Source organism: Balaenoptera borealis, assembly GCF_965194805.1.
Source record: "Balaenoptera borealis genome assembly, chromosome: 10".
NCBI lineage: Eukaryota > Metazoa > Chordata > Mammalia > Artiodactyla > Balaenopteridae > Balaenoptera > Balaenoptera borealis.
The window spans coordinates 91,378,540-91,391,735 of NC_138874.1; the positions used below are offsets into that span (position 1 = coordinate 91,378,540).

Genomic DNA, 13,196 nt, shown 5'->3' on the forward strand with positions numbered 1-13,196 from the left:
GTGTCTTCCCTAGCCACAGGGTCAGGTTTACCCAGGTAAGCCTGTCTCCCCCAGCTGCCTCAAAGCTGAGCAAAGAGCAAACAGCAGGCCTCACACCTTTCCTCAACCCCCAACAAGCCATTGATAGATTGGGCAAGAAAGGCCTCACGTCAGGCGGAATTCTTTAGATCCATCCTTGAAGCTGCTGCTCTGCCATAGTCTGACTTGAACAGAGTGGGTGAAGCAGAATGTGGTGAACCACCCCCCCCCCCGTGTGTGTGTGTGTGTGTGTGTGTGTGTGTGCGCACCTGTGTACGTGCTCTGGGAGGCAGGCTCTCCTGATGGACGTGTGGGTCATAAGTCTGTCATGGATGATGGCTGCCAAGAAAAAAACCGAGAAAGGTATTTCGAGCCCAGGGAATACGTGGGAGGCCAGGAGAACGGGTATGGAGAGGCTGTTTCAAGAAACTGGAGAAGCGGTAAGGGCAGCCAGAAAGGATTAGGGCACCTCATCAGAGAGAAATCAATTAGGAGAGGTTTCAAAATGAGGAGCTCCTCCCTCCTTCCTCCCAACAACAATCCACTGAGGGGAATGTACTGAGACAAACAAATGCCGGGACAGAGAAATTGTTTCTGAGTGAAGACCCGACAGCATTTAGGTTTGAAAGAAACAGAGGCTGCCTCAGTCTGAAATCTGCAGGCATGGAAAGCCAAAACAGAGGAACTTGATCTCTCAGTGTCCCGGGGAGCTGAGTATCTAGGAAAGAGGCCGGGGGGGGGGTGGGAGGGTTCCACAGATGAGAGGGCCTAAATTCTGATATTCCCAACAGTCTGACCTCAGGCCTCAGTTTTTTCATCTGTAAACGAGGAAAATAAGACCAGTCCTACTTACCTGATAGCAGTGTAAGCAGATCAAATGAGAAGATGTATGTGAACGTGCACTGTTTAAAGTACTGTACAAAGTGAGCTATTGATAGAATTGTTACTGTACTGGGCGAGGGGAGAAGACCCGGGGACAACTCTCAAAGCCTCGTTATTTCCCTGAGCCAGGTTAGATTAAACATGAGGCTGGGTATCTGTCACTGGACCTGCCTCTAGAGTTTGGGCTTAGCGATTTCCTCATGGGGTGGGAAAGTTCTCATTGGTTCATCGCTGCCAAGTGTGCCAAGGCTCTAAAACATGGAGATGATCCTGGGAGAGACTGGGCTGGTGGGGATGCAATCAGGATGGGGACCTGGGAGGCTGGGAGGAGGGCTTGGGAGAGGAGTCATCACTGAGGAGGAGGGGAAGGGCAGGGACCCTTTGTCTCTGCTGGATCAAGTTCAGGCACCAAGAGCGGGCCCCTTTCTCCCCGGGTCTTACCCATCCTTGTGCCCCCCGGTGTCATTCTGAGGCTCCCGGATACTTTCCAGGTGGAGAGGTGTGGGGGGGCGGGTAACTCCAAATGTCAAATGTTGGCTCCAGGTCCTCTTTTGTCTTCTGACCCTGCCGCCAGTTGTTCTCAGGAAAAGGGAGCCCAAGCCCAGGGCCACCTGAACCAAGGGGAGGTGGGGAGGTGGTTTGGGATGGCTGAGGCTGCTCAGAGTGGCCAGGAGCTGCCTGTAGCCTCAGAAACCATGGACACCCATTTCTAAGGAACATGGGAGGTGAGCGGAGACAGAATACTGACTTCATGCATGACTAGGGTGGGTACAGCCCACCCTAGGAAAGCAAAATTTCCTCTCCAGTTTCTCTGTGCCTAAGGGGGCGGGGTACGGCAGGGTCCAGAGCTAAAGGGATCTGCCCCCAGAATGGGCCTGGGAGTCCCTGTGGCCGAGCCTAGTCCTCCTCTTGCCCCGTGAGAGGTCCCACCCCGTGACTGGAAAAGTTACCACAGTTACAGCTTCACAGACCGTGTATTAGGACCTCTTGAAAACTGGGGGACGGAGGGGGGAGGATTGTGTTTGGGGGAGAGGGGAGCTTGCAGACTTTATGCTAACCCATACCCACTAAAAATCAGATTTTCAAGGAACTTTTAATCACACAAAGAACATTCTCTGGAGATGATGATAAGCAAAAAAAAATAGGATACAAAGCATTAGGTATAGAATGATCTCATTTATGAAGCAAAAATAAATTTATAGATTAAACAAAAAGACTAGAATAAAACCAGCAAAAGTATAGACAATGATGGCTTCTAGGTGGTAAGAATATGCGTGATTTTATTTTCTTTATATTTCTCTATAGTTCCCAAATTTCTACCATCAACATATACATTTATAACTTAGAAGTTATGAAAAAGATTAAGAAAATGACTCTGGAGTCAAGCTGGCACCCCAAAGGCATACCCAGAACTTTCGCAGACCGCAGGCCCTCTGCCTATTCCCCAGGTCTGCTTTGGTGATCCTGGGCCAGCTTCCTTTAGGGCAGCCCATGGGGGAGGGGCTGAGGCCCGGCAGCTGTGAGTCAGCTGTGCCTGGAGACAATCCCGTGTCCAATGGGAGGCGGGGGGCTCATTTCCGAGCTGGACAGGGGCCAGGTTTTAGGGACCAAGTCTGCCAAGCAGCTACCTGAGGCACCAGTATTCATAACTCCTTTTCAACCTCTGCCCAAGGGTCTCCATCCCCTACCCCAGTGACTGCTTCTGGCTTTCAGATACAGGAGAGGGGGTGAAGGCGGCCTCATCCCTAGTTCTGAGGTTCAGTGAGAACCCGGATTTATGGAGATACATTCAGGCCTATATTCACCCCTTTCCCTTGCTTCAGCTCCCTCCTGCCCCTGGACTCCCAAGGCCATGGACTCTGTCAGGGGAAGAGAATGGCTGGTTAAAGCTGGGAGGGGGCCCCACAGAATCTGGTCAAGGGGTTTTGGACCAAGGAGTCTCAGTTAATCCAAGCCCGGGGGATTAGTAAAAATATGGCTAAGAAATTCTAGCCCACCTTCCTTCAAGTATTCAGTTGTGTTAAAGAAAAAAAAAACCAACACATTAAAAAAGGCTTTTTAGACCATTTATTTATGAGCATGTGTCAAAGTTTTATTTCAGTCTTGCTGCAAGTGAAGAGCCCTCTAAGAGGCCAATTCAAGGATTACCTCTTGGTAGACACATCTAGAGGAAGAAGAGTGGTTAGAATCATTGTTAAACTGGACACACAAAAATAATGTCTGGATAAAATGCATCCCACTCTCACAGCTGCAGAGGTAGATGGAAAACTGGTTTCTGAGAAGAAAATTGAATCCACTTAAAAGTTTATCAGCAAATTGCTTAAGTGTTTTTATTAATAATGCTGTTTTCTTCCCCCAAAATGGATTATATTGAGCAAAAAGGCTCTCTTTCAGAAAGGTTTGGGATTCTTTTGTCTTACAGTTGGAAACATTGGCTTGGCTCCTTCTCCAAGGCTGGAGGCTTAAGCATGAAGCAACCGATATGAAAACTCTGGGTTCCTATGTGCCCAAGCCTGTGCCAGGCACCAAGGCAAGAACAAGACAGTGGGCAGGATTGCACGGAGGCTGAATACTCTCCATGCCAGGGATTATTTCCTGACAAAAGGATCTGTCCAGGTAAGTATCTCCAGAAGTCCATGAAGTTCCCTCATGTTGGAGGTAAGCAAAATGGCAGAGGAAGCAGTCAGCCTCATGACAGAGATATTTTAGAGCTGTTTCCCCAAGTGTAGAAATTGGACCTCTGGCAGAATGCCAGATGATTTTTGATGGTACATTGACAAGACATTAAATCACACTGAATCCCATAGTGAGAAAGTTATTTTCTTGTCCATTTCTTTCTTTCTTTTCTTCTTTTTTCCATTGGACCCTGGGTTCACAGAACTGGATTAATCATATTCCTCTGTTCATGACACAATCTTATCTTGGTCTTTGCATGGACCACTTTATATATATATTTAGTTAGTTTTTTAAATTAGTTGCTTTTAAATAATACTATAAGCACCCCATGAATTTATCACCCAAAACAAAATCTCAGACCTTGACAATATTAACAACTAACCAAATGGTCCCTGTGTTCCCTTCCATGCTTCTGATCTGAGGCAATTAACATCCTAAATCCCATATTCATCATTCTCTTGCTTTCCTTTTAATATAGTTCATATAGTTTAATATATTTGCGCCTAAATCTATTCCTAAAAAGTATATTTAAAATTTTAACTGTTTTTAATTTTATTTAAAAATGGTATCAGGCTGTATATCATTTTCTTGGACTGTTTCACATATTATGTTGAGTCATCCATACTGTTTCATGTCACTTAAGTTCCTTTGTTTTGACTACAGTATAATATTCCACGTGTGAGGGAATTCCCTGGCGGTCCAGGGGTTAAGAATCGGTGCTTTCACTGCCGTGGGCCTGGGTTCGATCCCTGGTCGGGGAACTAAGATCCCACAAGCCGCACAGCACGGCCAAGAAAATAAAAAATAAAATAATAATAATAATATTGCACTGTGTGAGGATACCACAGACTGTTGTAAAAGATATCACTTTCCTTACACCCATATTCTTAGCATTTTTCACGAGAGCCAAAGTTGGAAGCAGCCCTTTGGCTCTTGTGAATAACGCTGCTAAGAACTGTCCATCGACAGATGAATAAACACAATGTGGTGTATACATACAATGGAACATTATTCAGCTTTTAAAGGGAAGGAAATTCTGACACATGCTATGACATGCATGAACTTTGAAGTAATGATGCCAAGTGAAATAAGCCAGGCACAGAACGACAAATACTGTATGATTATACTTACATGGGGCACCTAGAGCAGCCAACTTCATAGAGACAGAAAGTAGAATGGTGGTCAAATGGCTGGGGCAAGGAAGGGAATAGAGAGTTAGTGTTTAATGGGTACAGAATTTCGGTTTGAGAAGATAAAAATAATTTGGAAGACAATGGCAGCGATGATTGCACAATAATATGAATGTAACTAACACCACTGAACTGACTGAACTATACACTTAAAAATGGTTAAAATGGTGATTTTTTTTATTTTATTTAATTAATTTATTTTTTATATATATATATTTTGGCTGTGTTAGGTCTTCCTTGCTGCGTGCGGACTTTCTCTAGTTGCGGGGAGCGGGGGCTACTCTTCGTTGTGGTGCACGGGCTTCTCATTGCAGTGGCTTCTCTTTTTGCAGAGCGCTAGACGCACAGGCTTCAGTAGTTGTGGCACGCGGCCTCCGGAGTTGCAGCTCATGGGCTCTAGAGCACAGGCTCAGTAGTTGTGGCGCACAGGCTTAGTTGCTCCGCGGCATGTGGAATCTTCCCGGGGCAGGACTCGAACCCATGTCCCCTGCATTGGCAGGCGGATTCTTAACCACTGCACCACCAGGGAAGTCCTAAAATGGTAACGTTTTATGTTTTGTATATTTTGCCCCCCCGCCCCCAACACACACACAAAGATATTGCTTTTCCATTGATGGACATTTGGGTTATTTGATTCGTCCAGTTTTATCAAAGAGAAAGTCTCAGTTTGGTGCTTGTGTATCTTCAACACCTCTGTGACACATGTTTCTCTTCTTTCCCTTTTTAACAAAGAGAGAGGAGACCTTAGGCTCAAGAGTTCTGGCAGGCAGTGGTATCCAGCTAGAATGGAATTTCATTGGTTTTTTTTATTTTACTTTTTTATAATGACTTTCTATTTTTGGCAACTGATGGTTGGTTTTCCAGTTACTGTAGTGCTGTAGGGTTTGTTTTTTTTTTAAATCATAAACATACTCAAGTAAAAAATAGGAAGTTGATTTAAAGAAAAATATCAAGTAAGTAACGTTATTGGTGGTATATGGATATGGCATGAATTATGAAGCTGGTACTTGAATGCTGAAGCTTGGAAAATATGATTTTAGACGTTGATCAGACTTTGGTTGAACTTGTGGTCTCTGTGGTCCTTCCAAGGTCGACAGTCTCTGATATTTTGGGTGTTCAGAGAGTACAGGCCATGGGAGCTCAGTGAGTGCTGGAATGGTCAGGGAAGGCTTTGTGTAAGAACTGGGATGTGATCTTGGCCTTAAAGGATGAGTAAGATTTAAGTGAAGATAAAGAAGAGAGTCCTTCCAAGCAGAGAGAATGGTGTGAATGAAGATATGAAGGTGAGACTAAACAAGGTATTTTTATGGGCTACTGAGTTTGCTTGGCGGAAGCAAAGAGTAGTGATAGAAAATAAATTTGGATTGAGTGGAGGAAGCTAGATTATCAAAGCCTGAAAAATCCAGAGAGGACTTTAGACTTAGTTTGTGAGGTAATAAGGAACCACAGAAAGTTCTTGAGAAGGTAAGTAACATGATGAAAGGACTCAAAGCAAGTACTATCTGATAAATATTTGAGGTATGAGTGAATTAATCAGCAGTCTCAGGCTGGACAAAGAGAGAAGTTTCACCAAAAATCAAAGACCTCCCATGCACCAGATACTGCCCTGTGGATTCAGTGATGCACAAAAATATACTCTTTATTCTCCAGAGCTCTAGTGGGTGAGCCAGACATTGAAGACATAATCACATAAATAAATGTAAAATTATAAAAGTAGTGAGTCCAACCAAGCAGGTGTTCCTGATGCTATGAGCACATGTAGTTTAGGAGGCAAGGCAAGGCAAGGCTGTTCTGAGGAAGTAACATCTGAGTTGATATTGAAAGGATGAGAAGGAGTTGAATAGGTGAAAAGAAAAGAGAAAAGCATTTCAGACAGAGCAAGCAACATGCCCGAAGCCCTGTGGCTTGCAGAGGAGGCCTGGAGAGTCCCAGGAGTAGAAAGATCCTTAGGAAGGTCGTTGTGGCTGGGTCTCAGGGCGTGCAGAGAACGTAATAGGAGGATGGGAGGTCAACAGAGGCCAGGCTATGCCAGAGCCCAGCAGGCTTTAGGAAGATTTGGGGCCTTTATCCTAGAAGAATGGAGAGCCATTGACAGAGCTGTGACATGATCAGATTGGTGTTTTTTTTAAAAAGAAAAAGAAAAGAAAGAAAATCAAGCATTCTGGTACATGTGAGGAGGACAGGCTGATTGTGAGTGGCTCTCTCTGAGGCAGATCCAGAACCCTCCAGGCCCTAGGTGATTGGGAGGCTTGTCTAAGGAGAGCTGCAGGAGGCTGAGGCAGGCCTGGGATGGTGGTGGAGGAGCAGCAAGGGGGAGGCCGTGACCATAAGGATCAGACAGAGGATAAGTCCAGGAGGGGCCAAAGGACACCTGCATGACTGGGGGCAGGGCGACATGGAGAGGACCCAGGAGTCGGGTCCTGCAGGTCAGTGAGGAGAGGAGAGGGGCCAGAGCTTGGCTGAAGCCACCCTCAGAGGCAGAAAGCTGCTGCAGTGACTAAGTTTGCCCAGGAGAGGGCTCCACCTTGGGAAAATGGCTGAGTCTCCATGACTCGGAGGATCTCTGAGGTTCCCTAAAGAAAAGCCGTCCAAGGGCAGGGCCGTGGGGGACCCCTGCCACAGGTGAGGAAAGGGAGCCAGGGATGGTGGTTGGGAGCTGGCTGCCCGGATGGTGATAGTTGAGCAAAGACACCAGGTTAGAGGCAAGAAGGGGACCAGGAAGAGCGCAGAGCCACAGAGGTCAGGATTCATGAGTGGAGACAGAGAGGTGGCCCCAAGCAGTGTGGGCGATCAGCAAGCCTGGGGGCCTCTGGGAGCCCCGGGCTTCCTAGTCCTCAGAGGGAAGAGGTTGTTGTGTTTTGGTTCTGCTTTCTCCTAGATGTGAATGGGGGCAGGAAGCGGTGGTAGAGGGCAGGTGGAAGCAGGGAGAACATTGACCATGACCATAGGAGTAGAGCTGACCTGAAGTGAGACTTCCTCATCTTACCCACCCCCCCCACCCCTCTTTCCTTCCTAAGGCTCCCTGGGCTGCAGAAAAACAGGGAAACTGAGGAGAAAATTTCTCTCTAAAAGGAGCCAGACTTTAGGTGGGGGGGAGGAAGAAAAGGAAACCTGAACAAGAACCACATGATTCTTGTCAGGATTTTTAAGAAGATGCGGAATAAGGTAAGTGTGGGGAATCCAAAGCTTGGGTGCCAGTGCATGCGGAATAAGGTAAGTATGGGGAATCCAAAGCTTGGGTGCCCGTGCATGCATGTACACACGTACATACGCTCGCTCAGACACTCGCACACTCATTCACACATACTCACCCATGCTCAAACACACACTCCCTCCCCCTACTTCCCTGCCGCACACACAGGAGGACCCCAGGCAGCTGAGGTGTGTGTCACGAGCACCCCCTAGCACAAGTGAATGCCTCCATAGTGTGTGGTGTGTGTGTTGTTGTAAGTGAAAGATACAGTCAGACGGGTGATGGGGGGCAGGTAGGGATGGGAGATATCCCAAGATGTAACGTGTGTTTCTCAGGGGATGACTGTAATGATGTGTGCATTCACTCATTTCTTCATTCATTCAATCATTCACTCAACAAGGTTATGAGGGAGCCACCATGTTCCCCAAGCAGTGTGCTTGCTTAATATTGAACCACAGATGCTATTCCTGCTCACAATCTAATGGGCTTCAGAGAAGACAGGCCTCAGGACACAGGCAGTAAATGCCATGATGAGGGTGTGCAGCGTGTTATGGGAACCAGGAAGAGGAGAGCTGACCCAGAACATTTCCAGAGAATGTACCTTAGTGGGGTGAATATAGATGCTGGTCAGGGGAGTGTCACCAGGATGTGAGCTGCATGTCCACAGGTCGGAATGTGTTTTGGTGGGTATGTGGATTGGGAGGTGTAGGGTATAATATGTGCATGTATGTATGGCAATGTGTGTGTGTGGGAAGGTGTGAGGTGTGTATCATTATCAGAATTATCAGAGCAAACCAGCTCTTTATTACGTATATAATTTCCCTACGTCCCATTGGGTCCCTCTGTGCAGGGGAGGTGGAGTGGAACTAAACCAAATAGGGGATTTAGCAACTTTGAGGGGCTGCGGCAGAGCTTCAAGTGCTGCTGATGGATGGTGTTGGCAGGCAGGGGAGGGGAGTGGGTGTCCAGCGATGAAGAGAGAACGGAGGAGGGGGTGGAGGGAAGTTCTAGCGGAGAAGAAGAGGGTGTTGGGGGAAGGGGAGTCAGCCATCTAGGAGGGTGGGAGACTGAGGCAATGTTGACTGGATTTGGGACAGGGACCAGTGCCTGGTGCCTGCCTTTAGGGAGGAGGTCTGGGGACAAGTCCAGGGACTGGCAGTTCCCTGCAGTAACCTGGGGGAAGAGAATAGATGGGAGACGGAATGTCCAGCCCAGCCCAGTCCTGCTTGGGGAGGGGGGGGTCCCGGCCTGAGGCCCTGGCTGTCCAGCATCCTCTCTTTTAGAGGAATTTCCTGCATCTTATATGTGGAATATGGCCTGGAGAGTTAGTGGAAAGAAGTCATTCAACACTGGGTTAAAAACCTCAGCTTTGTGGTAGGACCTTGGGTAAGTTATTTCTCAGAGTGGTGTAACAATTGGGGTAATAATATTTACCTTGTAGGGCAGTGGCAATGATTAGTATAATATATAAAAACTCTGGCACCTAGTAAGCACTCAATGAATGATGGCTTTTACAAAAAATATTTATTGTTTTATTCAGCTGCTCTGGGTCTTAGTTGCCACATGCAGGATCTTTAGTTGTGGCATGTAGTATCCAGTTCCCTGACCAGGGATCAAACCCAGGCCCCCTGAATTGGGAGCATGGAGTCTTAGCCACTGGACCACGAGGGAAGTCCCAATGATGGTTTTTTATTAAAGATGTTGGATTTGTTTGTAGAGCTGAGTCATCTACATGCCAATCAATGTAAACCTCTCTTACTCTTTAAGGTTCAAACACAACCGCCTTCTGTACTCAAGCCTCTGAGCTGAGCCAGGCATATGGGGACAGCCCCTTCTCCCTGCTCTGGGGCTGACTGTTTCTGAGTAAGAGTGTCCATTTCTCTGGTTGCCCCTTCAAGCATGTTTCTATCACCAGTTTCTTTTTTCTTCCCTCTTTTACTTAATTTTTTCCCTGCTTAGCCAAGTAATCCATGCTCATTGCAGAAAGTAAGTGTAAAGAAACAAGACAAAGAAAACCATTAATCCCACCATTGGAAGCAATTATACAAATCACTAACGTTTCTCCAGAGCTACTATATATCAGGCCTTATTCCAGTTGCTTTGGATGCTTTATTTCATTTCATCTTCACAGTAACTCTGGGAAACAGGCACTATTATTATCCCCACAGACCTAGAAGGAGTCAAGGCACAGAAAGTAACTTGCTCAAGATCACACAGCTGGTAACTGATATATGCAAACTCAGGCAAACTACACTTTCCTTCTATTCTTTTCAGTTTTCTGAGGACTTTCCTGCTGTCTTAGTTGAGCCAGACTCAACTAAGACTTCACTTTACAAATGTTTCTTACTCATCTTCTCCAACCCTGGCACAGTGCTGTGCTCTGCTGGAAGGCAGGAGACAGGCACAGAAGAGCACCTTTCCAGGCCCAGCTTCCAGCAGTCCCGCGGGGCAAAAACCAGAGCTCAGTGTTCTGGGCCCAGTGGTGAAGGAATGCAGAAGCAGCAGCAGCAGATGCCGCAATGGGGGCTTGGGGAGGAACCTGTCTCCCTGAGGACTCCACCCTCAGCTGAGCCATCTCCTCATGCCTGCTTCTTCTGACTCCCATCACTGCACCATGGCTCCTCCTGGGGCATGACCCTGCCACCCAAAGGGACTGGGGCCCAGGATCCCACAGCCCTCGGGTCTGCAGCAGGCCCACAGGCTGCCTCACAGGGACACCCTGCCTCTTTCCCCTCCATTCAGCCAATCCACTTGCGGCCAGATGAATCTTATTTAAGCACACTCCATTAAGCCCCTGTACTGCTCAAACACTGTGGCGCCCATTTAGGTACAAACTTCTCAGCTGGCACTCAGGGAGGGTCTCGCTGATCTAATCTCAAACTGCCTCTGCAGGCTTCTTCCTCCTCCCCACCCTTCACACAAGAGCATCCCAACTGGAAAATGCCTTTTTTGTCAACAGCTCTTTCCTTCTCTACCTACCAATGCTCCATCTTTTCTTCAAGTCCCATAATAAATGCCTCTTCTTACAAAACCTTTCCTGATCGCCTCCCTAAGCATGATGACCACCGGGTCTACCTCTTCCTTTGAGTTCCATAGTCCTTTTTACTCCTCTCAAGACATCGATCTTAGGCTGCCTCATAGCATAATTATTTTTAATTGAAGTATAACTTATATACAGTCAAGTGTAGTAATCTTAAGTGAATTTTAAATGAACTTCTGCATACACACGCCCAAGCAAATACACACACACATAACCTCTAAGATCAAGATATAGCACATTTCTAGCACTCCAAAGGGATCCTTTGTGCCCCGTTCCCCAGTACCTCCTATTCTAACTTCTATCATCCTAGAATAATTTTGCTTATTATGAAACCTTATTTAACTGAATCGTACAGCATAAACTCTTTTGTGTCCAGCTTATTTTGTGCAACATTATATCTGTGAGGTTCATCTACATCCGTGCATATTTCAGTAGTCTATTTTTTCCCCTTGCTTTGTAGTATTCCATTGTGTGACTATGTCAAATTTATTTACCTGTTCTCTTGTGGATGGACATTTGGGTTGTCCCCATTCAGGGCTATTATAAAATCAGCTGCTGTGAACATTCTTGTACATGACTTTTGGTGGGCGTATTTATTTCTCATGGGCATATACCCAGGAGTAGATTTGCAGAGTTGTAGGATATACATAGCTTCAGTAGGTACTGCCAAACATTAATCCAAAGTGATTTTACCAACTTACACTCCCAAAAATGTGTGTGAGTTCTAGTTGCTCCAGTATTGTCAACCTTTTTAATTATAGCCACTCAGGCAGGTGTTATAGTTCTTTATATTTCAAATAATAGTAATCATATTTACCATCTATTGATCAGATGTGACACTAGGAACAACTCTAGAAAGCTGGTATTATTATCTCCATTTTACAAGTGAGGCTCCGAGCTGCTTATAAGTTGAACAAAATGACATGGATGATATATAGTAGAACAAGAATACAAATGCAAAACTACCTGACACCAAAGTCCCTGTTTGTCCAAATACCTCATGTTGCTTCTCTCCTGCCACATAGTAGAGAGCAAGACTCTTGTCTTATTCCTCTTGAGATGTTCTATATTGCCTAAGTAAGAGCTTAATAAGGGATTGTTAAATTAAAGGAATTGATATCCAGGAAGAGGCTGAGCTTGGAAGCAGACGTCACAAAGGAGGGAGCTCTTTCATCAGGGCAGACCCATCTAGGTGTTCTAAATTCCAATGACTGACTAGATTCTGTTGGAACCTGACAAGCTGCCCTTGGAGTCAGGACACCTGGTTCCTTAATAAGAAAGAAAGAGAGATGGGACTTCCCTGGTGGTCCAGTGGCTAAGACTCTGCGCTCCCAAGGCAGGGGACCCAGGTTCGATCCCGGGTCGGGGAACTAGATCCTACATGCGTGCTGCAACTGAGAGCCCGCATGCCGCCACGAAGATCCCTTGTGGAATGGCTGAGACCCAGCGCAGCCAAAATAAATGAATAAATAAATAAATATGTTAAAAAAGAAAGAGAGGGAGGAAGGAAGGAAGGAAGGGAAAACCACTACCTTTAATCAGCTTGGGCCACAGTTTCCTCATCTATAAAATGGAGATAATAATACTGCTCTGGCTAATGAGAGAACAAGAGGCAGTGCTTTGTCATTTGTAAATTGCAATGTTAAAAACTGATAGAATTTTTAAACCATAGCCAACATTTATGGCTTTATAAAATATATGGATTCCAGGGACCCAACCGTGGAGATACAGATTGGCTTGATCCAGGGTGGAGCCTGGGCATGTACATTTTTTAAGAGCCTTTCTGCGTGACTCCAAGGCTTGACTAAGGATGAAAACTGCTAGGGTAAATATATGTATTATTATCATTATCGTTAAAGTATTATCTTCATTGTTGTTATCTTTTGGGGTTGGAAATGGGGAGATGCCTTTCAGAGGAGTATTCTGTAAAGCACGGAGATCCTTTGTAAGTCCTTAGATGAGGAACACTGCCAATGTCTTTATACCCTGGCCATCTCCAGCCTGGAGTCTTAGAGGCAGGTTTGTGAGTAGGTGTGTGTGTATGTATAAGTGTGTGTGTGTTTTCAAGAATATGTGCCTGGAAAGGGCAGTAAGAAGAAAGCGAATCGTGGGGTTTCTATATTGAGAGGAGGGCACTGGGGGCAGGAGGAACAAGCAGTCGAGTTCTGGGGGGCTCAGGCCCATGGACTTTTATCCT

At 46.1% G+C, this 13,196-nt stretch overlaps 1 long non-coding RNA gene across 1 annotated transcript; it reads left to right on the forward strand.

The window, feature by feature from the left end:
* The first annotated feature begins 772 nt into the window (after positions 1-772).
* On the forward strand, positions 773-12,519 carry LOC309636293. Its single transcript, XR_014249384.1, has 2 exons — positions 773-7,931; positions 7,980-12,519. It is a non-coding gene; the product is annotated as an uncharacterized lncRNA (long non-coding RNA).
* Positions 12,520-13,196: the final 677 nt, after the last annotated feature.